Raw genomic sequence first — 26447 nt, 5'->3', positions numbered from 1 at the left:
TGTTTTTCATCCAACGTCAACGCTAATAGTTGTTCCATGTCATAAAAAAAATCAATATTTACATTACACTATGAAAATAACTGCAACGATAGCTATAACCAGAGCCGTTGAAATATAGAGTTACGAAAATCGATCTCGCCTCCGTATGGTCACGTGGTTCATAGAGCGCTCAATAGTTCCAAACAAATCTGTGCTGTCAAACACACAACTATTAATGTCTAAACCGCTGGCAACAAAATTGAGTTCACCCCTAAGAGAAAATGTCTAAATTGGGCCCAAAGTGTCAATAATCTTGGTCGTTCTTGATACCTGTGGATGTTACCTGTCGAATTATTACTCACCTGTGGATGTTACCTGTTACCTGGATTGTTTCACCTGTTAACCCTGCAATAAACCCAAGTCAACTTCAGTTTACCTATGTGTGTTTAGTAACAGTATCATCCATTTATTGTTCACAGAATATTGAGTGTCACAACAACTGTGATAACTAAAATAGCAGTTGTGCGTCTGATATTCAAAAACACAACAAGATGATCAGTTTATTCATTTACAATATTACAAAACTCTTGATTCAGATATTATGGATTTATAGCAAAATATTAACCATGGTTTTGCCAAGGGTGATCAAAACACCAGAAAACAGGCTTACTACACTCTTACCAACGGACAACCATGGGCTGTGTTTACCTTATGTAGGAAGATTTTATGTAGAAAACAGTCAATCACAAAATATGACTTGATTTGTGTTTGTTCAACAAATGCAAACCTTCCCATACACAACATTTACCGAACCATGACTTCGAGGTCGAGGTACAACCCAAACTGCCATTGCTGAGGACCGTTACACCCCTATAAGCTAGTAGTCACATCATTATGTTATCAATACATTTTTGTTTTAGGGGCGGTTACCCGGACAGGGCTTAAGCCTAGTCCCAGACTAATTNTCTCTCGTTATTGGTTGTTTATTAGTTCATGCCCCACACCTGTTCCCCTTTGATTTGTCCCTCTATTTAATGCCCCTGTGTTCTCTGTCTGGCGTCGGATCATTGTACTGTTATGTTGCACTGTGTCGTGTGGGTGAGTTCTGGTCATGTTAGTTAGTTAGTTAGTTAGTCTAGTTTATTGTGTCCCTATGTGATGTGTTATTAGTTTAGTCTTGTCAGTTTAGTTAATCTTGTTCTTGTTCCTCTGTTTTGTTGTTTACCCCCCACGTGGGTCTTTGTTTTGTATTTTGTCTTTGTTATTAAATGTCATGTTAACCCCTTAACCGCTGTCTGCATTTGGGTCCACTCTCCTTGTCTCTGTGTCTCACCTCACCCAAGAATCATGACAAGGTAAAAGCCAAGTAATTATTACTCCAACAGTGTTGATTATGTTACTCCATTACACCTTCAACACATTACTTAAATATTTACTCTCAAAAGGCTACTTATTACCACTTACTTTCAAAACCCCATATCCACATCAACCAGTTTATTCGCTTTTTGTTGAGGAAATGCAATTAAGCCTAAAGCTCATTTAAAGTATGTTTTTCATCCAACGTCAACGCTAATAGTTGTTCCATGTCATAAAAAAAATCAATATTTACATTACACTATGAAAATAACTGCAACGATAGCTATAACCAGAGCCGTTGAAATATAGAGTTACGAAAATCGATCTCGCCTCCGTATGGTCACGTGGTTCATAGAGCGCTCAATAGTTCCAAACAAATCTGTGCTGTCAAACACACAACTATTAATGTCTAAACCGCTGGCAACAAAATTGAGTTCACCCCTAAGAGAAAATGTCTAAATTGGGCCCAAAGTGTCAATAATCTTGGTCGTTCTTGATACCTGTGGATGTTACCTGTCGAATTATTACTCACCTGTGGATGTTACCTGTTACCTGGATTGTTTCACCTGTTAACCCTGCAATAAACCCAAGTCAACTTCAGTTTACCTATGTGTGTTTAGTAACAGTATCATCCATTTATTGTTCACAGAATATTGAGTGTCACAACAACTGTGATAACTAAAATAGCAGTTGTGCGTCTGATATTCAAAAACACAACAAGATGATCAGTTTATTCATTTACAATATTACAAAACTCTTGATTCAGATATTATGGATTTATAGCAAAATATTAACCATGGTTTTGCCAAGGGTGATCAAAACACCAGAAAACAGGCTTACTACACTCTTACCAACGGACAACCATGGGCTGTGTTTACCTTATGTAGGAAGATTTTATGTAGAAAACAGTCAATCACAAAATATGACTTGATTTGTGTTTGTTCAACAAATGCAAACCTTCCCATACACAACATTTACCGAACCATGACTTCGAGGTCGAGGTACAACCCAAACTGCCATTGCTGAGGACCGTTACACCCCTATAAGCTAGTAGTCACATCATTATGTTATCAATACATTTTTGTTTTAGGGGCGGTTACCCGGACAGGGCTTAAGCCTAGTCCCAGACTAATTTAAACGATCGACAACAATTTACACTGACGAATCTTAGAATATATCAGTGCTTTTGTTTTGTGTTAAGATGCACACCAGTGAGTTTTTTTTGTAAAGTATGATTTTAAAAACGACTTAAATATCCTAATTTAACTAAGGCCTAGTGCTGGTTTAAGATAATCCCTGTCCGGGAAACCGCCCCCTAATGTTGTAAAATAAGCCTACCACATAACTGCTTACTGTAGCTGTGGTTTTCATTGTAAAGGGTGATACTGTCAGTCTGTCTGATCCTTACAAGTCACTTTATATTTTGTCTGATTTAACTGACACTCTGCCTGTCACTCAAAGGCTGGTTGTTGGGGTTATTCTATTCATTTTTTGATGTCTGGTTCTTTCAGACTTTGTCCAAACAGACACTCAGTTGATTTTGATGACTTTAATAACACGGCGCAAAGATAGAATGCATGCACAGCTGCAGTAATAACTTTCTTGCTGAAAAAAATCGAAACAATTTAAAACAGGCACACAAATACTTTATCTAAACTTATCCTTATATCTACTTATCGTGTACTTATGTCTTATTTCCGAAAGAAGTGTTCTATGTTGGCTGTTCTCCATACCAAACTACTGTACCCCAATTCAGTTTTGAACATCAACCAAACAATTCTGTCAATTACCCTGTTGAAGAAAACAGCATATGCTGGTTTGGTATGTTTTGATGCTGGTTTGTGCTGGTCGTTATCTGGTTTAAGATGGTCGAACCAGCATCAAAAGACATACCTAACCCATGCTGTTTTATTCAACAGGGTAAATTAATTTAAATTAGCATTTTTAAAAGCTTAAAGTATTCACATTCACATTTAAAAAACAACATTAATTGCACTTTCATTGGCAGACATTTAAGAAAGTTTAATTGTTTTTCAAGAAAATAAAATAATTCTAACAATGAATAATTATGATTCTTAAATAATTATTTCAATTAAAGGTCTGCATTTTCACAACCATGGGAGTAGATTTCAGAGTGAAAGACAGTAGCAGACAGTAACCGGTGTTGAGCGGACTGTCTGACATGAGCCCTGCCGCTCCAGACGTCCTTTATTTATTTTAAAGTTTTACTTTAAATAGTACTTCGACTACAGTATATGAGTGTTGGTGTAATTTTGCTTGTTATAGTGTGCTTATGTTTCGCTGATATTATCTCCACATCTACACTGTCTGACTCTGAAGGTGTGCAAATGAAGTCTGAAAGCACTGACGCAAGACCTAGCACATCAGCTACCCTTCCACCAGAGCATATCCCATCACGGTCCAGGTGTACATGATGAACTAGAACGAGAGCACCTGCTGACAGATGCAGTAAAAGGCTCAGTTGGGTTTGGGATCATTTAGATTGGTTATCCATACTTTAAATCTCACTTGTGATGATGTTCTTGATCACGTTCTCCTTGTTTCCAAATGTGCTATATATGAAACTGTAGACAGAGACCAATTTTATTCACATATATGACATTTTATCATAGTTTTAGCTGTGCCAGCCAACAGCTCCAAATGTTTGTTCAGGTAAAAAGGACTACATTTGCTTCAAAGTACTAGACAACCACATTTCAATAATTGTTTATTGTCAAACAGTTTACAGAGGATAGACTGAACTAAATTAAATGAGTATACACATTTACTGTTAATGGGTTAACTTGAATCTGAACAAAATGTTGTATCTAATGGATTTTGAACCTAACATAAAATGAAAGTTTGTAACTCTGAATTCTGTGTTTTGTGATGATAGATAGTTAAAAACACATAAGTAGTGCTGTATGCCATTATTCCCATCATCTGTTAAGGGATCCAGCAATGATTGAAGGTTTTCAATATCTCTAACACTAGTGATGGCCTGTATGTCGTTCTCATCGACAAGGTCAATGCCAGTGTTTTCTAAGTCTGCTGAATCCATCTGTATGCAGCCATGAATAACAAATCTCCAAGCAATAAGTTTGTGGTTAGAGTCAATATGCCTCGAGGAGAAAGAAAAGAGGTTTAATAATTCTAACCCACCAAACCAATATGAGTTTTATGTCATTATGGTATACACATAACTTAAGACACCGAATTTAACTGTCATATAAAATAATCTTTTTAAAAAGAAGAAATAATAAGACACTTTATTCTCCTGGCCAACATATTGGCGGTGGCATTTTGAAAGAAAAAAAAGTGACTAGATCACTTAGATCACTATGATGAATTTTGTACTCTTGTAAACAAGTTTTGTGCTCTAGAATCATTGGTTTCATAAAGGTATGTAGGCCTGTTAATGGTGATGATAAGGCACACATCACATACAACATACAGTACATAGATAGACATTTGAGCTCTCAAACAAGCTTGTTTATTATTTATAATAATTCGTGTTTTTGCACAAGCTGCGAAACAAAAACAATATTCATCTCATAAATTCCTATTAAAGCTGCAAAAGTTATTGAGTAAACAGCAGTGAGTGCTTTACTTCATCTCAACAGCATCGAGCAGCAGGACTCCTGGCTGTGCCAGGTACGTGACAGGTAGGAAAAACACATCCTGTCCCAAAATTACCTCCAACCCCCTTTAAATATTATCCTGTCATGTGTAACGTGTAGTGTGTGTGGCCTTGTCATTTTTGCATGTCTCTGTAAATATAAATAAATGCTCGATGAGACAAACAGTGTTGCTTGTGAGCAGGGATCAACCTAATTGTTTTTCACTCTATGTGCATCCATGACAACTGAGAATGTTGCTGTCAGGGGAGGTTCCCCTATGTTCAATGAGAAACAAAGTCAAAGAGGAATGGGCTTTCAAACCGCCAACCTGCCAATGTCAAACCCAAAGAACTACACTACACCAGTTGGACTGCTGTAAGACTCCGCCTGAAAGTGAAGCTCATCAAGGGTAATATTTGCCAGCTATTGCAGGGGAACTGTCTCTCACAGCTGAGAATTCTCCTGTCACATATTGTTCCATCTGTGTTCCATGAGATAGAAAGTCCCTGCTTGTCTCACACTTGCACCGCTGACTTACTTTCAAATCCAACACAAGTAGGTTCTTAGAGATTAAGGCTCATTTCATTTAATCTTTCAAAGCAGGAAAACGTATTATGACGACTAAGAACGATGCTGTCAGGTGAGGTTCCCCTGTGCTCAACGAGAAAAAAAAAAAGATGGGGGCCGGGACTTCAAACCACCAACCTGCCTATCTCAAGCTCAAAGCACTAATCACTACAGCAGTTGGCCGATTTACCCTCCACCCTGAAAACTTATTCTGTCACGTGTAACGTTTAGTGTTTGTGGCCATGAACGTTTAGAATGTCTATGTAAATATGAATAAATGCTTCATGAGACATACAGTGTTGCCGGTGCTTAATTTGTAAATTCTGAGGTGCTGGAACAAGGGGGCGTTGCAGATCTGGCAAGTTTGTGGGGTGTGGATCAGTAACGGAATGGGCAATTTTTGTGGGGCTTTCTATCCAACTACCCAGATAGCACAATCCATCTGGTTTACGTCTATTTGACGTCTGCATTTACATCTGCAAGACATCTTAAATACATAGTTTGCTCATCTGCAATACGTCTCGGAGACGTCTGAACGTCTGTAATACGTCTGCTAAAGATCTGGAGATCTGCTGCTTAAAAACATCTGCTAAACATCTTAGAAAGAGCTGTTGTACATCTATTCTAAATCATAAACATCTTACAGACATCTTCTAGATGTCTATATGACGTCTGACAGCAGACATCTCCGAGACGTATTGCAGATGAGCAAACAATGTGTTGTAGATGTCTTGCAGATGTAAATGCAGACGTCAAATAGACGTAAACCAGATGTATGTGTGCTATCAGGGTATTTATGTTTGAAAATGCGCATACGAAAGCCTAAATGGAAACGGATATGCTAAAATAATCTCAGAATGACCAAATAATTTGAACGTGCTAGACGCAGTTTTTATCTTGAGTTTACCTTAGTTCAAATGCGCGTTAAGGTGATGGAAACAGTTAATTGTCATATTTAATTTATTATAAATAAGTGTTGTGCTTGTAAAACTCCAAAAACACAGCCCTCAATATTTGAGTACAATTCAGAAGTGTAACGTCAAAAATTACAAAGGCATTTTGTGCGTGAGCGCGTGCTGGTGGAGGCTAATGTGTATAACAAATTAGGCATATTACGTATCTAATCATCTGATAACCGTATTTCATCAGTTCTTCTCAGTCTCTTCGCAGCATTTAATAAAACTTGTCCAACAACACAAATATCTCTCTCTGAAGTGTCCATCACGACAAGTCCCATTCAATATATAATGCAAGCATGTGATGTGCATGCTTACGCGACAGAAGACTTCCCACATTTCAGAAGTGCATCAGCGTTTAAAGGCAATGTATTTGTGGAATACGCCAAATATTTGACAATTAACAGATTTACAAAACGAAAGGGATAAACGTGGTGACAATATGCTGCTGAAATTGGTTCAGTTTGTGAGGCGCAGCGCTCCACAAATGAGATCAAGGAAAGGAGATGACAGAGCGCATCCTGTAAATTTTCTCTGTTTTGCAAAAGCGCAAAGCTTTGCTTTCAGTCCAAGTGTGCAGCATTCCTATCGAACGACATACATACACAGTCTTATCTGTTTGACTATAAATATTCCTGGAGTTTTTTCGAGATGTTCCTGCCGTTTTAAATAACAGCTCAAGCGATTGCGCTGGTGTGCACACACAATATTTCACCTTGCAGCAACATGACAGCCTGTTCATTATCAAAATAAAATAGTTATTGCAATTATAATGAGTGCTTTTTAATTGAATATATGCAAGCAACAGGTCAGCGCGAACGTTTTCCACTAGCGCTTGAGGAGCGGGATCTGAGAATGATGTACCTGATCGGAGTTCGGAAGTGCCGGATACGGAAAAAATTAAGCCCTGGGTGTTGCTTGTGTGCATGCATCATACTAATTGTAATGGACTATGTATGCATGCATGCATAAGTTTAAAGGTAGTAGAATCCTAGCAGTTGAGTGAAACAGATCCAGCCCAAAATGAACCCAAACACCTTTTAAATATAATCCTGTCATGTGTAACATGTAGTGTGCGTGGGCTTGGAATTTTAGCATATCTGTGTAAATATGTATGATTGCTTTATGAGGCATACAGTGTTGCTTGTGAGCATGCATCAAACGAATTGTTTCTGGCAATATATGCATCCATGCAATAAGTTTAACAGGGGGGTAGAAACGTGACAGTTATGAAAAACAGATCCTGTCCCAAAATTACCTCCAACCTGCTTTAAATATAATCCTGTCATGTGTAACATGTAGTGTGTGGCCTTGACAGTTTTGCATGTCTCTGTATATATGAATAAATGCTCGATGAGACAAACCGTGTTGCATGTGAGCAGGGATCAAACTTATTGTTTTTCACTATATGTGCATTCATGACAACTAAGAATGTTGCTGTGAGGGGAGTTTCTCCTATGTTCAATGAGAAACAAAGTCAAAGAGGACCGGGACTTCAAACCACCTACCTGCCAATGTCATGCCCAAAGCACTAACTACTACACCCGTTTTGAGAATACTGCTGTCACATAGGGGTCCTCCTGTGTTCAATGAGAAGTAAGAAGGTGGACAGGGCTTTAAACCACCAACCTGCCTATCCCAAACCGAAGCAATGTGAAGGCAGGCAAGGTAGAAACGTTGCAGATCCTGCCCCTAAATTTTTCCAAACCCTTTCAAATATTATCCTGTCATGTGTAACATGTAGTGTGCGTGGGCTTGGAATTTTAGCATATCTGTGTAAATATGTATGATTGCTTTATGAGGCATACAGTGTTGCTTGTGAGCATGCATCAAACGAATTGTTTCTGGCAATATATGCATCCATGCAATACGTTTAACAGGGGGGTAGAAACGTGACAGTTATGAAAAACAGATCCTGTCCCAAAATTACCTCCAACCTGCTTTAAATATAATCCTGTCATGTGTAACATGTAGTGTGTGGCCTTGACAGTTTTGCATGTCTCTGTAAATATGAATAAATGCTCGATGAGACAAAGTGTTGCATGTGAGCAGGGATCAAACTTATTTTTTCCGGCTAAAAATTCATCCATGCATAAGTTTACGGGGTAGAAACGTGACAGGTAGGAAAAACACATCCTGTCCCAAAATTACCTCCAACCCCCTTTAAATATTATCCTGTCATGTGTAACGTGTAGTGTGTGTGGCCTTGTCATTTTTGCATGTCTCTGTAAAAATAAATAAATGCTCGATGAGACAAACAGTGTTGCTTATGAGCAGGGATCAACCTAATTGTTTTTCACTCTATGTGCATCCATGACAACTGAGAATGTTGCTGTCAGGGGAGGTTCCCCTATGTTCAATGAGAAACAAAGTCCAAGAGGAATAGGCTTTCAAACCGCCAACCTGCCAATGTCAAACCCAAAGCACTACACTACACCAGTTGGACTGCTGGAAGACTCCGCCTGAAAGTGAAGCTCATCAAGGGTAATATTTGCCAGCTATTGCAGGGGAACTGTCTCTCACAGCTGAGAATTCTCCTGTCACATACTGTTCCACCCGTGTTCCATGAGATAGAAAGTCCCTACTTGTCTCAAACTTGAACTGCTGACTTTCAAAACCAACACAAGTAGGTTCTTAGAGTTTAAGGTTCATATCATTTAATCTTTCAAAGCAAGAAAACGTATTATGACAACTAACAACGTTGCTGCCAGATAGGGTTGTCCCTTGTTCAATGAGAAAAAAAGGAAGGGGACCAGAGCTTCAAACCATCAACCTGCCCATCTCAAGCCCAAAGCACTAACTACTACACCAGTTTTGAGAACATTGCTGTCACATAGGGATTCCCCTGTGCTCAATGAGAAATAAGAAGGGGGACCGGGCTTTAAACAACAAACTGCCTAGCCAAACCGAAGCAAAATGAAGGCAGGCAAGGTAGAAACGTGGCAGATTCTGCCCCTACATTTTTCCAAACCCTTTCAAATATTATCCTGTCATGTGTAACATGTAGTTTGTGTGGCCTTGACATTTTAGTATGTCTTTGTAAATATAAATAAATGCTTGATGAGACAATCAGTGTTGCTTGTGTGCAGCCATCAAAGTCAATGTTTTTGACTATTTGTGCACCCGTGACAACTAAGAATGTTGCTGTCAAGTGAAGTTCCAGTGTTCAACGAGGAAAAAAAAAAGTGGACCGGGGCTTCCGTCCCCCAACCTGGCCATGTCAAACCCAAAGCACTGACCACTACACCAGTTGGCCTATTGTACCGATGCCCTTGAAACGGAAGCCAATCAAGGGTAAAATATGCCAGCTTTGCAGGGGGAAGGGTATCCAAAGCTGAGAATTGTCCTGTCACATACTGTTCCAGCTGCGTTCCATGAGATAGAAAGTCCCTGCTTGTCTCACACTTGCACCGCTGACTTACTTTCAAAACCAATACAAGTAGGTCCTTAGAGATTAAGGCTCATTTCATTTAATCTTTCAAAGCAGGAAAACGTATTGTGACGACTAAGAACGATGCTGTCAGGTGAGGTTCCCCTGTGCTCAACGAGAAAAAAAAAAAAGATGGCGGCCGGGACTTCAAACCACCAACCTGCCTATCTCAAGCCCAAAGCACTAATCACTACAGCAGTTGGCCGATTTACCCTCCACCCTGAAAACTTATTCTGTCACGTGTAAAGTTTAGTGTTTGTGGCCATGAGCATTTAGAATGTCTATGTAAATATGAATAAAGGCTTCATGAGACATACAGTGTTGCCGGTGCTTAATTTGTAAATTCTGAGGTGCTGGAACAAGGGGGCGTTGCAGATCCGGCAAGTTAGTGGGTTGTGGAGCAGTAACGGAATGGGCAATTTTTGTGGGGCTTTCTATCCAACTATTTATGTTTGAAAATGCGCATACGAAAGCCTAAATGGAAACGGATATGCTAAAATAATCTCAGAATGACCAAAGAATTTGAATGTGCTAGACGCAGATTTTATCTCGAGTTTACCTTAGTTCAAATGCTCGTAAAGGTGATCGAAACAGTTAAATGTCATATTTAATTTATTATAAATATGTGTTGTGCTTGGAAAAACCCCAAAAACACAGCCCTCAATATTTGGGTACAATTCAGAAGTGTAACGTCAAAAATTACAAAGTCATTTTGTGCGTGAGCGCGTGCTGGTGGAGGCTAATGTGTATAACAAATTAGGCATATTAAGCTTCTAATCATCCGTTAACCGTATTTCATCAGTTCTTCTCAGTCTCTTCGCAGCATTTAGTGAAACTTATCCAACAACACAAATATCTCTCTCTGAAGTGTCCATCACAACAAGTCCCATTCAATATATAATGCAAGCATGCGATGTGCATGCCTACGCGTCAGAAGACTTCCCACATTTCAGAAGTGCATCAGCGTTTAAAGGCTATGTATTTGTGGAATACGCCAAATATTTGACAATTAACAGATTTATTATAAATAAGTGTTGTGCTTGTAAAACACCCAAAACTCAGCCATCGATATTTGTGTACAATTCAGAAGTTTAACGTCAACTTAAATTACAAAGTCATTTTGTGCGTGAGCGCGTGCTGGTGGAGGCTAATGTGTATAACAAATTAGGCATATTACGCATCTAATCATCTGATAACCGTATTTCATCAGTTCTTCTCCGTCTCTTCGCAGCATTTAATACAACTTGTCCAACAACACAAATTTCTCTCTCTGAAGTGTCCATCACGACAAGTCCCATTCAATATATAATGCAAGCATGCGATGTGCATGCCTACGCGTCAGAAGACTTCCCACATTTCAGAAGTGCATCAACGTTTATAGGCTATGTATTCGTGCAGTACGCCGAATATTTGACAATTAACAAAACGAAAGGGAAAAAATGGTGACTATGTGCTTCTGAAATTGGTTCAATTTGTGAGGCGCAGCGCTCCACAAATGAGATCAAGGAAAGGAGATGACAGAGCGCATCCTGTAAATTTTCTCTATTTTGCAAAAGCACAAAGTTTTGTTTTTAGTCCAAGTGTGCAACATTCCTATCGAATGACATACATACACACACATTCTTATCTGTTTGATAATTGAATTTATGCACGCAACAGGTCAGCACGAACGTTTTCCATTTGCGCATGAGGAGCGGGATCTGCCAAATGAGCTACCGGATAGGAGTTTGGAAGTGCTGGATCCGTATCCGATTGTTCCGGCAAACATTAAGCCCTGAGCGTTGCTTGTGTGCATGCTTCATACTAATTTTACTGGACTATGTATGCATCCATGCATAAGTTTAACGGGGTAGAATCGTGACAGGTAGGAAAAACAGATCCTGTCCCAAAATTACCTCCAACCCCCTTTAAATATTATCCCGTCATGTGTAACATGTACTGTTTGTGGCCTTGACATTTTTGCATGTCTCTGTAAATATAAATAAATGCTCGATGAGACAAACAGTGTTGCTTGTGAGCAGGGATCAAACTAATTGTTTTTCACTATATGTGCATCCTTGACAACTAAAAATGTTGCTGTCAGAGGAGGGTCCCCTATGTTCAATGAGAAACAAAGTCAAAGAGGACCGGGGCTTCAAACCACCAACCTGCCAATGTCAAACCCAAAGCACTAACCACTACATCAGTTGGACTGCTGTAAGACTTCGCCTGAAAGTGAAGCTCATCAAGGGTAATATTTGCCAGCTATTGCAGGGGAACTGTCTCTCGCAGCTGAGAATTCTCCTGTCACATAAAGTTCCACCCGTCTTCCATGAGATAGGAAGTCCCTACTTGTCTCAAACTTGCACTGCTGACTTTCAAAACCAACACAAGTAGGTTCTTAGAGTTTAAGGTTCATATCATTTAATCTTTCAAAGCAGGAAAATGCATTATGACAACTAACAACGTTGCTGTCAGAAAGGGATCCCCTTGTTCAATGAGAAAAAAAGGAAGGGGACCAGAGCTTCAAACCATCAACCTGCCCATCTCAAGCCCACAGAACTAACTACTACACCCGTTTTGAGAATTCTGCTGTCACATAGGGGTTCCCCTGTGTTCAATAAGAAATAAGAAGGGGGACCGGGCTTCAAACCACCAACCTGCCTATCCCAAACCCAAAGCAAAAGTGAATGCAGGCAAGGTAGAAACGTGGCAGATCCTTCCCCCAAATTTTGCCAAACCCTTTCAACATCTAGAATAGTCATCAATAAATGTCACAAGGTACTTTGATCCACCAATAGATTCAGTCTGCATGAGACCACAGACGTCACTATGATCCAACTCCAATTTGCGTTTGGAACGTATTTCTCCCACTGGCTTGTGGGGCTTTCTTGACAGCTTGCCTTCAACACATGCTTCACAGAAATTATCTTCTTTTTCTGCAGGAAAGTTCATTCCCCTCACCTGATTCTTAATTTCCCTCAGCTTGTTGGTGTGTCCCAGTCGCTGGTGCCACATGCTGGCTGATTCTACCGCACTTGATGCACAGTGACAGACAAGTGAACTCTCTTCAACATCCAGCTGAAACAACCCATCAGATCTTTGTGTTCCCATTCCTCTGTGTTCTCCTTCTTCACTACGGATGTAGCAGCGAGACTTCTTTAATTTCACTGCATTTCCTCTTTTAACAGCAGCTCCCACTGAAAAGAGATTTCGTGATAACTTGGGAACATACAGCACATCAAACATTGTGACAATTTTGACATCACTGACTTCGAAGGTCATTTTTAGTTTAACGTTACCAAGTCCTAGAGCTTCAACAACTCTCCCGTCTCCAAGTTTCACAGATTGTGCTTGTGAGATCTGCTGGTAATCTTGGAGAATTTCTTCATTTGAAGTCATGTGCTTTGAGGCTCCAGAGTCAATTATCCACTCGACTTGTCACATCATTTGATCCTGGTTTGCCTCTTTAGCAACAAAAGCGCTCTCCGAAGAATTATCTGAATGGTCACGTTACATTTTTTTGCTTTGTGGATTTTATTTCTTTTTTTTCTGCTTGGACAGTCACGTTTGATAAGTCCTTCTTTCCCACACTTGTAACATCTCCACGAGCTGGATCTGTCTGCTTTCACTGTCTTGGAATTGCCTTGCATATCACAGCGAACTTGTGTTGACATTGCTGATGCCCCACCGGTCTCGACAGCACTATTGTTACCATCAGCAGTCACTCGTTTTTGTTCTTCATTTATTAATGCTTGCTGAACAAACTGCAGCATTATATTGTCCAGCTTTGTTTCCAGAGCAGTGACAATTGTAGCATAATTTGATGGCAAACTACCTAGCAGTGTTACAATTTGATCCTCCTCTTCAATCACAGCACCTATCGCTTGTAACTGGTCAGTTAATTCCTTCATACGCTTCAAATGTTCAGTTATGCTTTCTCCTTCCTTCATTTCACATCTGAAATATCTTTTCTTCAGAAACAACTTATTTGCAAGAGTGTCTCTCTCAAACTGTGCTTTTAATGTGTCCCATGCTTCTTTAGGGGTCTTACAGCTTGTTATCAGATACAACTGGGGCGTACTTACATTTAGCACCAACACAGAGAATGCCTTCTCTCTCCGTTTTTCAAATTCCGCTCTTGCCTGTGCATTTGCTCCCTCTGCCACGGTCTCAGTCTCCATTGCCATGCCCCATAATCCTTTAGCTTTCATCAAATGTTCCATTTGAAATTTCCATGTTGCCCAGTTCTCTTGTCCGCTCAGCTTCTCAATAAACAGTCTATCTGAATTCACAGGACTACTGTCGTATTGTACACGAAATCCTGTGTAAAAGACCCTTTCTTAGCGTTGAACTGGCCATAACCTGTTGCGATTGAACGTGTTTTATTTATTACACGAAGAAAAGAACGGGACAGAACTGTAGTGACACTTGGAGAAATTACGATCATTCACACAAGATACAACGTCCATACTGCTAATTGTGCTCTTGGGGGGGGGGGGGGGGGGGGGGGCGTCTCCAGGCCGACTGCGTTTGATGGAACTGGAAGTGGAGTAGCTGTGAAAAGAGAATATGGCGACTTAGATTGAATGAGAGAGGAGGGATGGAGGGACACAGAGGCTACGACTGCCTGCGGACGCATCCTCACACTGGAATCTGCCCTGTGACCTGTGGAGGGAGACTAATAGGATTGTAATAAGGAGGTTGGAGGGAAAATGAAGGATAAACCAGAGCGTTATGCAGAGGCAGCCTCACGCTTACGTCGGCATTGGTGCTGTGAACCACGGTGAGGGGGAGGGGTTAGTGAGACGGCGGAAGCTGCTGCTGCTGGAATGGCTGTGTAGCTTGAGCTGCTAGTGGAAGCAGGCTTGTGCTAGCATTGGCTGCTGGAGCTGAAGGCCACTGAAAGGGAAAAGGGTTAGAGGAAAGAGGAAGACAGGATTGAGAAGCCAGGGGAGGGCCGGCGCGAGGCTAGAGGGAGTCTGGTGTTCGACCTAAGCTCACTGATGGCTTGCTTCAGTGAAGTCTTCCAAGCTTTGCTCAATCATCTGGTTGTTTTGGGGGTTGAAGTGGATCTAGACAAGGGGTTGGCTGTTTGCACTGACGTGTAGAGATCGTACAGTTCCGCTTTCATCCTCCTTCATGAAAACTGTACGTCGTTCTTGCTCAGAGCTATCCTAAGACCCAACACCATCCACTTCTGAATCGGAGGTACTGTTTGCTCGGCCGAGCAGTAGGAAAATGTCAGAGAAGTGGCTGGGCATCTCGACGGTGGATGCGAGGGTGTCATGGCATGCGTGTGCTTCGTCGAGAGAGATGACGGCCGCGTAACGAAACCAGGGGCTCCGGGTCGGTGGCTAGAGGAGTTCTTTTTAGCTGTGGGTCCGGTAGTTTGTGGCGTGAGATCCGCAGGGGATCAGATTCGTCGCGAGACTGGGAAGAGCTGGTGTCAGACATAGCTGGCAAAGGAACGAAGCCAATGCTAGAAAACTGTCAAGGAATGTAGGTAAGATGCTGTGTTTGAATCCCTGATTGGACGGTTACTGAATGAGTTTCACCTGTGATAGATTTGGCTGATTATCTGACCTGTTCCTCCAGAACTTTGTTAATAAAACTTCATTTAACACGACACTATGTGAACGGAGACATCATTACTTTGAGTTAGGATCTGTATATCGCCAAGATCGATAACATGCGATATACTGTAACTAGGTCTAGGGTATGATTAAAGCAATGGGTGGGTTTGTTAATGTTTTGCTTGACCCCAAATGAGTTCAATAAATCTGAATGTACAGTAACTCCAAAAGCATCATTCGCGATATCTACATGAATGTTGAAATCTCCAACAATTAGTGCTTTGTCAGCATGAACCAGTAGGTCTGACAAAGTCTGCAAACTCTTTTAGAAAATAAGCGTAGGGGCCTGGGGGTCTATACACAGGTAGTAATGATTTTTGTCTTATATCTGGAAGAGTGACTTTAAGAACAAGCGCTTAAAATTACCTAAACCTGCATCCTGTCGATTGAGTAACATTTAGAATATTTCTATAGATTGTTGCAACACCACCTCTACGACGAACTAAACGTGGTTCATGCTTATAACAGAAGCTGGGGGGTAGACTCGTTTAGACCAGTGTAATCTTTATGTTTAAGCCACGTTTCAGTTAGTCAGAGTATGTCAACTATTATCTGTTATCATTGCATTTACGATGACTGCCTTAGGTGTAAGCGATCTAATGTTTAGTAGCCCTAACTTTAAAAATTGTTTTTGTTCCTTGGTTGATATTTTGCATTTTGATTGTGATCAGATTTTATGGATGCATATATAGCCGGAAACAATAAGTTTGATCCCTGCTCACATGCAACACGATTTGTCTCATCGAGAATTTATTCATATTTACAGAGACATGCAAAACTGTCAAGGCCACACACTACATGTTACACATGACAGGATTATATTTAAAGCAGGTTGGAAAAGGAGAAGGATATGTAATAAGTCTGGATTTTGAGAAAGCATTTGATAGGGTGGAACATTAATTTTTATTTGACGTTTTAAAGAGGTATGGTTTTGGAGAGGTTTTTACGAAATGGATTGAGATTTTATATAAAGGAGCAATAACAAAGATAAAATGTAATGGTTTTTTAACAGAATGTTTTAAAATCACAAGATCGATTAGACAGGGGTGTCCACTATCAGCCTTACTCTACTCGCTTATATCAGAACAGCTAGGACTACTTATAAAACAAAAGGAAGAAATAATAGGAATAGAAATCGAAAAAAGCAAGGCAGAGGGAAAGGTTTTCCAATACGCTGACGACACAACGATTTTTGTAAAAACGAAAGAAAGCGTCAAAGAAGTAATGAATGTTGTAAACGAATACTGTAGAGGGTCTGGGAGCAAAATAAATGAGGATAAGACGATGTATATGAGATTTGGAAAAGCAATGATTTTAACGGATTGTTTTAATTTCAAAGAAGTGGAGGAAATGAGGATTTTAGGAATTTTAATGGGGAAGAATGAGAAGAAAACAAGAGACGACATGTGGGAACAACTGATAACAGCGATAGAGAGGAGGTTAAATTTTTGGAAACTGAGGAATCTAAACATGAAGGGGAAGGTTTTAATATTGAATGTTTTAATGGTTTCAAAAGTGTGGTATGTTGTATATGTTTCTGAAATGCCTGTATGGAGGGAAAAGAGGTTGAAGAAATGTTTTAAAGATTTTTTATGGGAGGGGAAACCGGCAAGAATAGCCAATAACACGATTTTAGGGGAGTTGGAAAAGGGAGGTCTGGGTTTAATGGATGTGGAACAACGGAAAAATGCGAAGAGAGTGAAAACTGTAAAGAAATACCTAAATGAAGAGAATAAAACTGAGTGGAAGAAAACAATGAAATATTTTTTAAACAAATGTGGAGATTTTAATATGGGAGAGGACACTTTGTGGATGAAAACAAAAATTTGGATGACTGACAGACTACCTGAATTCTATAGAGAAATGTTTAGTGCCTGGGGAAAGTTTTTATTAAAAATTGAGTACAAGCCACAAGGAAGAGAAAATATTTTAAACCAACCTCTGTTTTTAAATAACAACATTTTACATCAAGGAAAAGAACTGTTTTTTAAGAAATGGATGGAAGTTGGAATAATAAAAGTAAGAGATGTTCTATATGAGTTTAAAGAAGGTTTCTTTACAAACAAAATAGTAATTCGTGGACACGATGGAGGGGAGGCAGAAATAATGGTACAGAAGAATTGAAGAAAGTAAATATAAGTGCATTAAAGAATCCAATACGCACAAAAATGATTGAGAGAACTAGAGAGTATTGGAAAGAAAGACAAAAGAAAGAAACTATCATGGTGAACTTGGAGGAAAAATGCATGATTTTAATGAATGTAGTGTAAAAAGTTTTTATTGTGTTTTTAGAGATGATGTTTTTAAAGAGCCGATAACGAATAAGTACTGGGTGGAAAAATTCAAAGATTTAAAAGAAGAGTGTATATGGAGAAACATGAGAGGGAAATGTGTGGACGTAAAGTTGGAGGGTTTGGAATATTTTATAAGACACAGAGTGGTTTTTGCTGATGTTATTTTAAATAAGATTGGAATGGAACAAAGCGCTTTGTGTAAAGTGTGCCAAGAAAAGAAAGAATGGATTTTACATATGTTTTTATATTGTAAAGAACTGGAAGGTTTTTTGGAAAAATGCAAATGTGTGGTTAAGGATCTGACTGAGGAGTGGGATGAAAATGTAATGGAATGGGATAGAGTGGTGATGTTTGGTTGGGAAAAGAAGTGTGAAAACAAAAAGTTTATAAATCTGTGGATAATGTTAATGAAAAGTGCAATCTGGGAAAGAAGAATTGTAGCTAAAAAGGAAAAAATTGTGTTGGATGTCTGGATTGTGTTGAAAAGGAAAACAGAATTGTACATGAAAAGACTGTATGTGTATTTTAAATGGAAACAAATGTTGAATGACTTTTATCATGTTTTTACAGAACAAGTATATTGTGTTTTAAAGGCTTTTATGTGGAAATTGCCAGAGAAAGAGATCTGATTTTAGTTTGTTTTGTCAGATTTTGTTTTCAGTTTTTTGTTTTTTTGTGATTTTTAATGTAAATATTATGTATGTTATATTTTAAATAAATAATAAAAATATGCACGCCCGCTCTCGTCTGATCTCGGAAGTCAAGGAGGGTCGGGCCTGGTCAGTACTTGGATGGGAGACTGCCTGGGAATGTCAGGTGCTGTAAGCTTTAGTGCTTGAATGCATTTTCGTGCTGATTTCTTTATGTGGCGAGCTGCTACGCAGATCAGCTTGTCGGCTTACGGCCACACCACTCCGCGCATGCCCGCTCTCGAGGTCTGATCTCAGAAAGCCATGCGCTAGGAGTGGGCCTGCGTCAGTACTTGGTTGGGAGACTGCCTGGGAATACCAGGTACTGTAAGCTTTAGTGCTTGAATGCATTTTGGCTGATTTCTTTATGTGGCGAGCTCACGCAATCAGCTGTCGCTTACGGCCACACCACTCCGCGCATGCCCGCTCTCGTCTGATCTCGGAAGCCAAGCTGGGTGGGGCCTGGTCAGCTACTTGGTTGGGAGACTGCCTGGGAATACCAGGTACTGTAAGCTTTAGTGCTTGAATGCATTTTGGCTGATTTCTTTATGTGGCGAGCTCACGCAATCAGCTGTCGCTTACGGCCACACCACTCCGCGCATGCCCGCTCTCGTCTGATCTCGGAAGCCAAGCTGGGTGGGGCCTGGTCAGTACTTGGATGGGAGACTGCCTGGGACTGTAGCTGAAGCTGTTGCTGATTCGTTTAATGTAGCAAGCCACTTAGTGGTGGCTTGACATTAGCTTATGATAAGCTCATATGGCCAAACCAGTTTGCTAGGCTGATCATTAGTCTTATGTAGCATCACAATGTAACGAGTGAAACAACATGTAGTGTGTGTGGCCTTGACATTTTTGCATGTCTCTGTAAATAGGAATAAATGCTCGATGAGACAAACAGTGTTGCTTGTGAGCATGCATCAACTTATTGTTTCTGGCTATATATGCATCCATGCATAAGTTACGGGGTAGAACGTGACGGGTAGGAAAAACAGATCCTGTCCAAAATTACCTCCACCCCCTTTAAATATTATCNCTGTCATGTGTAACATGTAACGTGTGTTGCCATTGACACTTTTGCATGTCTCTGTAAATAGGAATAAATGCTCGATGAGACAAAAAAGTGTTACTTGTGAGCAGGGATCAAACTAATTGTTTTTCACTATATGTGCATCCATGACAACTAAGAATGTTGCTGTGAGGGGAGGTTCCCCTATGTTCAATGAGAAACAAAGTCAAAGAGGACCGGGGCTTCACACCACCAACCTGCCAATGTCAAACTCAAAGCACTAAACACTAGACCAGTTGGACTGCTGTAGGACTTCGCCTGAAAGTGACGCTTATCAAGGGTAATATTTGCCAGCTGTTGCAGGGGAACTGTCTCTCACAGCTGAGAGTTCTCCTGTCAAATACTGTTCCACGTGTGTTCCATGAGATAGAAAGTCCCTACTTGTCTCAAAGTTGCACTGCTGACTTTCAAAACCAACACAAGAAGGTTCTCAGAGTTTAAGGTTCGTAGCATTTAATCTTTCAAAGCAGGGAAGCATATTATGACAACTTACAATGTTGCTGTCAGATAGGGTTCACCCTTGTTCAATGAGATAAAACAGAAGGGGACCAGAGCCTCAGACCATCAACCTGCCTATCTCAAGCCCAAAGTACTAACTACTACACCGGTTTTTGAGAATTCTGCTGCCACATAGGGGTTCCTTTGAGTTCAATGAGAAATAAGAAGGGGGACCGGGCTTCAAACCACCAACCTGCCTATCCCAAACCCAAAGCAAAGTGAAGGCAGGCAAGGTAGAAACGTGGCAGATCCTGCCCCCAAATTTTCCCCATCCCTTTCAAATATGATCCTGTCATGCGTATCATGTAGTTTGTGTGGCCTTGACATTTTAGCATATCTATAAAAATACGAATAAATGCTTGATGAGACAATCAGTGTTGCTTGTGTGCAGGCATCAAAGTAAATGTTTTTGACTATTTGTGCACCCGTGACAACTAAGAATGTTGCTGTCAAGTGAGGTTCCCAAGTTCAATGAGGGAAAAAAAAAGGGGACCGGGGCTTCCGTCCCCCAACCTGCCCATGTCAAACCCAAAGCACTGACCATTACATCAGTTGGCCTATTGTAAGGACCCGCTTGGAAGGAAAGCCAATCAAGGGTAAAATATGCCAGCTTTGCAAGGGAAACGGTATCTGAAAGCTGAGAATTGTCCTGTCACATTCTGTTCCAGCTGTGTTCCATGAGATAGAAAGTCCCTAATTGTCTCACACTTGCGCCGCTGACTTTCAAAACCAATACAAGTAGGTTCTTAGAGTTTAAGGCTCATTTCATGTAATCTTTCAAGCAGGGAAACGTATTATGATGACTAAGAGCGATGCTGTCAGATGAGGATCCCCTGTGCTCAATTAGAAAAGAAAAAGATGGGGGCCGGGACTTCAAACCACCAACCTGCCTATCGCAAGCCCAAAGCACTAATCACTACAGCAGTTGGCTGATTTACCCTCCTCCCTGAAAAAATATTCTGTCAGGTGTAACATTTAGTGTGTGTGGCCATGGAATTTTAGAATGTCTATGTAAATATGAATAAATGCTTCATGAGACACACAGTGTTGCCGGTGCTTAATTTGTAAATTCTGAGGTGCTGGAACAAGGGGGCGTTGCAGATCTGGCAAGTTAGCGGGGTGTGGAGCAGTAACGGGATGGGCAATTTTTGTGGGGCTTTCTATACAACTATTTACGTTTTGAAAATGTGCATAAGAAAGCCTAAATGGAAACGGAAATGCGAAAATAATCTCAGAATTACCAAAGAAATCGTACGTGCTAGACGCAGATTTTATCTCGAGTTTACCTTAGTTCAAATGCCAGTTAAGATGATGGAAACAGTTAATTGTCATATTTAATTTATTATAAATAAATGTTGTGCTTGTAAAACATAAAAAAACACAGCCTTCAATTCTTGTGTACAATTCAGAAGTTTAACGTCAAACTTAAATTACACAGGCATTTTGTTGGTGGAGGCTAACGTGTATAACAAATTAGGCATATTAGGCATCTAATCATCCGTTAACCGTATTTCATCAGTTCTTCTCCGTCTCTTCGCAGCATTTAATAAAACTTGTCCAACAACACAAATATATCTCTCTGAAGTGTCCATCCCGACAAGTCCCATTCAATATATGATGCAAGCATGCGATGTGCATGCCTATGCGTCAGAAGACTTCCCACATTTCAGAAGTAAATCAACGTTTATAGGCTATGTATTCGTGGAATACTCCGAATATTTGACAATTAACAGATTAACAAAACGAAAGGGAAAAAAGGGTGACAATATGCTGCTGAAATTGGTTCAGTTTGTGAGGCGCAGCGCTCCACAAATGAGATCAAGGAAAGGAGATGACAGAGCGCATCCTGTAAATTTTCTCTATTTTGCAAAAGCACAAAGTTTTGTTTTTAGTCCAAGTGTGCAGCATTCCTATCGAATGACCTACATACACAGTCATATCTGTTTGACCATGAATATCCCTGGAGTTTTTTTGAATTGTTCCTGCCGTTATAAATAACAGCTCAAGCGATTGCGCTGGTGCACGCACAATAATTTCACCTCGCAGCAACTTGACAGCCTGTTCATTATCAAAATAAAATAGTTATTGCCATTATAATTATTATAAGTGCTTTTTAATTGAATATATGCACGCAACAGGTCAGCACGAACGTTTTCCACTAGCGCTTGAGGAGAGGATCTGCCAAATGAGGTACCGGATCGGAGTTCGGAAGTGCCGGATCCGCCTGTTCCGGCAAAAATTAAGCCCTGAGTGTTGTTGTGTGCAGCATCCTACTAATTGTACTGGACTATTATGCATCCATGCATAAGTTTAAAGGGAATAGAATCCTGGCAGTTGAGTAAAACAGAACAGCCCCAACACCTTTTAAAAATAATCCTGTCATGTGTAACATGTAGTGTGTGTGGGCTTGGAATTTTAACATGCCTGTGTAAAATGAATTATTGCTTTATGAGAAATACAGTCTTGCTTGTGAGCATGCATCAAACTTATTGTTTCTGGCTATATATGCATCCATGCCTAAGTTTACGAGGGTAGAAACGTGACAGGTAAGAAAAACAGATCTGTCCCAGAATGACCTCCAACCCCCTTTAAATATTATCCTTTCATGTGTAATAAGTAGTGTGTGTGGCCTTGACATTTTTGCATGTCTCTGTAAATAGGAATAAATAATTGATGAGAAAAACAGTGTTGCTTGTGAGCATGCATCAACCTTATTGTGTCTGGCTATATAGGCAACCATGCATAAGTGTACGGGGGTAGAAACGTAGTAGTGTAAAAACATGCTATCCCAAAATTACCCCACCCTCTTAAATATCATCCTTCATTGTAACATCGTGTGTTGGCCTTGACATTTTTGCATGTCTCTGTAAATAGGAATGAGTCGCCGAGGAGACAAACGGCGTTGCTTGTGAGCAGGGATCAGACTAATTGTGTTTCACTATATGTGCATCCATGACAACTAAGAATGTTGCTGTCACGGGAGGTTTCTCTATGTTCAAAGAGAAACGAAGTCAAAGAGGACCGGGGCTTCACACCACCAACCTGCCAATGTCAAACACAAAGCACTTTTTTTTTTTTTTTTTTTAATTATCAAAAGTACAAAAAATATTACATTCCACATTCAAAATATAGTATCACAAACATCTGGACAACACACAAAAACAGGATTCAAACATACATATATTCCATCGCTAACCATGTATTTTTCCTTAAAAGTTCAAAATTAGCTTTCCTGTATCATCCACATTTATGAGTCTACATTCATTAATGAAAGCCTTTTCAAAAATGTCTTTGCTTAAATATTTCCACATTAAATAAACATTCTTTCTCAACACAGTTTTAAACATTGCACATACTGTATATCCACCTTTTTCCCTTCAAAATATGCCAAATTCCTTCTTGCCCAAACTGCATATCTCGCATGGCTTAAAACGTAGTTACACAAGTTCACCTTTACATCTTTAAAATGTACACATTCACCAAATAAAAACAGTTTTCTCCATTCATCTCCTTCAACATCTCTTCCCCAATCGTCCTTGATCAGTTTTTTGAGCTTTTTATGAAGAACATCAAGTTCTTTACATTCAAAAAACATGTGCATTAGCGTTTCAGGTTCAGTCTTACATACATCACATTCTCTCTTCTCATTTTTGTTAATTTGGTGAATCACTACCTTCGTGTATATTCTGTTGTGTCTTATCTTAAAATCCAGATTTTCACAATCCAAACCATTATACTTTACACATAATTTCTTCCATATCGTCTTGACATTAAAACCAGGAAACACTTTAGGCCACACATTTTCTGATGCAGGCCGTTTAATTTCCTTTTTTACAAACGCTTTGTAAATCATTTTCGTGGTTATGTCACTTAGGGGCTTTTTTTCGCCACCTTCCACAAGAAACATTTCTGGCAAGCCCCAATTCCCCGGTTTAACAGTCTCTCTCTCAATCGCTTCAACCCACATTCTGGGCAAGCTTATTTTAATGTTTTCGCACATAGAGTCTACTTTGGATTTTTCAATGTCGTCCTTCCATTCTACCACATAGTCATAAATAGCTCTATTTGGTAAAAAGCCCTTCACATATTCATATGCCATGTCTTTTATTTGTCTTACTCCAGCTCTCATATACAGCCTGTCATAAAACATTTTCCCTTTCATTCTTATCTTTGGATTTAAAAATATTGGTTGCTTTAGTATTTGATTTATATTTTCACAGTCATATTGCATACCCACTACATATTCAGCCCATGCACTCAGTACTTCTTGGTAAAATAAAGGTATTTTTTCAAACATTGGCTTCTTTAAGGCCATAAACACCCCCTCTTCTCCACACCCGCTACTTTTATCCAAAACATCCCTCATAAAACCTTTCCAACCATATTCGACTTTATCATATAAAAACTTCTTCATTATTTTCACCCGTATTGCTTTCTTTTTAACCTCTATATCAATCAAGTTTAGCCCTCCTTCTTTATAGTCTGCTATTAGTGTCTTCTTAGCTATTTTAACACCTTTCCCTCCCCATATAAAATCATTCAGTGTCTCCGTTAACTCATTTAGCACCCACAATGGTAGATCAATTGCACCTATAACATAGTTACATTTGGATAACAAAAGAGAATTCTCAACTATTACTTTACCCCTTAATCTCAGCTCTCTTAATTTCCAGAACTGTAAAACCTGTTTTATTTTATTTAAAATCCCTGTTCATGTAACATCTCTTGCTTCTTTAGCATTTGGTCCAATATTCACTCCCAGAATCTTCACATATTCTTTTGTATCCTTAAAAGGAATATCACACCCACTCGTATCAACCCCTCCTATACTCATTATTTCAGATTTTTCTATATTAATCTTTGCTCCAGATGCTTTCCTATATATTTCCATATGTTTCATTATTCTCTTTATGCTCCCCATATTTCTGACTGTAAAGGTTGTGTCATCTGCATACTGGTGAATTAAACTTAACCCACCATGCGGTAATTTGATTCCTCTTACTTCTTTATCTTTTTTAACCATTGTTGCCAATGGTTCAATTGAAATTGCATATAATATTGCAGACATTGGACATCCCTGTCTCACTGATCTTTCTAGCACAAAGGGGTCTGTCAGAGCACCGTTAACTTTTACAGAGCTTTTTGCATTGCTATACAGTAAGTTTATCCACCTCAGTATCCTCTTCCCAAAGCCATATTTCTTCATTGTTTGTTCCAAAAAATAGTGTTCTACCCTGTCAAAAGCTTTGTTTAGGTCTACACATAAAACTATACCACCTTCTCTATCATTTCCCATGCTTCCTACTACATCTCTTATTGTACAAATCGTGTCTGTTATATCTCGTCCCGGAATACTATACGTTTGATTTGGTGATATTATACTTCCAATTACTCCTTTGATTCTGCTGGCTAAAATTTTAGTTAGAATTTTGTAATCTGTATTTAACAAGCTTAGAGGTCTATAATTCTTTAACTCGAGTGGGCTGCCCTTATTCTTATACAGGATGGCTATTACTCCCAAGCCCATGGATTTAGGTACTACCCTTTTCTCTTCCATACCTCTAAATAATCTCAGCAAAATGGGTGCCAAGATTTCCGTAAATGTTTTATAAAACTCATGTGTTAAACCATCTGCTCCAGGGCTCTTGTTTGGCTTTGTCTGTTTTATTGCCTCTTCTATCTCTTCAATACTTATATCTCCTTCACACATGTTCCTTTCTACATCAGATAAGCTAGCACTTACTGTATTTAAAACTGCATCCACGCATTCTTGTCTTACATTTTCTTTCTTAAAGAGCTTCTTATAAAATGATTCCACTGTTTCAATTATTTCTACATAATCAGTTACCTTTACACCCTCTTCATTTTCCAGTTTCGTAATAACTCTTTTTTTCTGTTTTTTCTTCTCCAGATTCAAAAAGAATTTTGTGCATCTCTCCCCCTCCACTACATATTGTGCCCTACTCCTCACCATTGCACCCTTGCATTTTTCCTTTTCATACATTTCTATTTCAGCTTTTATCTGGAAAAACTGTTCTTTTGTATGTTCTGGATTATTTTCTATATTCTCTGCTTCTTTTTCTAACATCTTATACATAGTATCTAATTCCGCTTTTCTCATGTAGTTCCTCTGTTTTGAGTATCTAATACTTCTTTTTTTAATTTTCTCCTTCATTATTTCCCACCATTCACACACATTCTCTTCAAATAAAGGTCTTTCCATTTCACCCCTTATGCACCTCTCAATACTATTTTTGAAGGCAACTTCCTGTAATAAGGATGAATTCAAACACCACTTACCCCCACCTCTTCCTTCCATGTGTATTCCCATCTTTACTATCATGGCAGCATGATCACTTATTCCCAAAAACGTATAA

General features: G+C 39.5%; 1 pseudogene; it reads left to right on the top strand.

The window, feature by feature from the left end:
* Positions 1-18901: 18901 nt before the first annotated feature.
* On the top strand, positions 18902-19021 carry LOC130560860 (5S ribosomal RNA; annotated as a pseudogene).
* Positions 19022-26447: the final 7426 nt, after the last annotated feature.

Source organism: Triplophysa rosa, linkage group LG10, assembly GCF_024868665.1.
Source record: "Triplophysa rosa linkage group LG10, Trosa_1v2, whole genome shotgun sequence".
NCBI classification, from domain to species: Eukaryota; Metazoa; Chordata; class Actinopteri; order Cypriniformes; family Nemacheilidae; genus Triplophysa; species Triplophysa rosa.
Note: the sequence above shows the minus strand (reverse complement) of the source record. Positions and strands in the feature narration are given on the sequence as shown.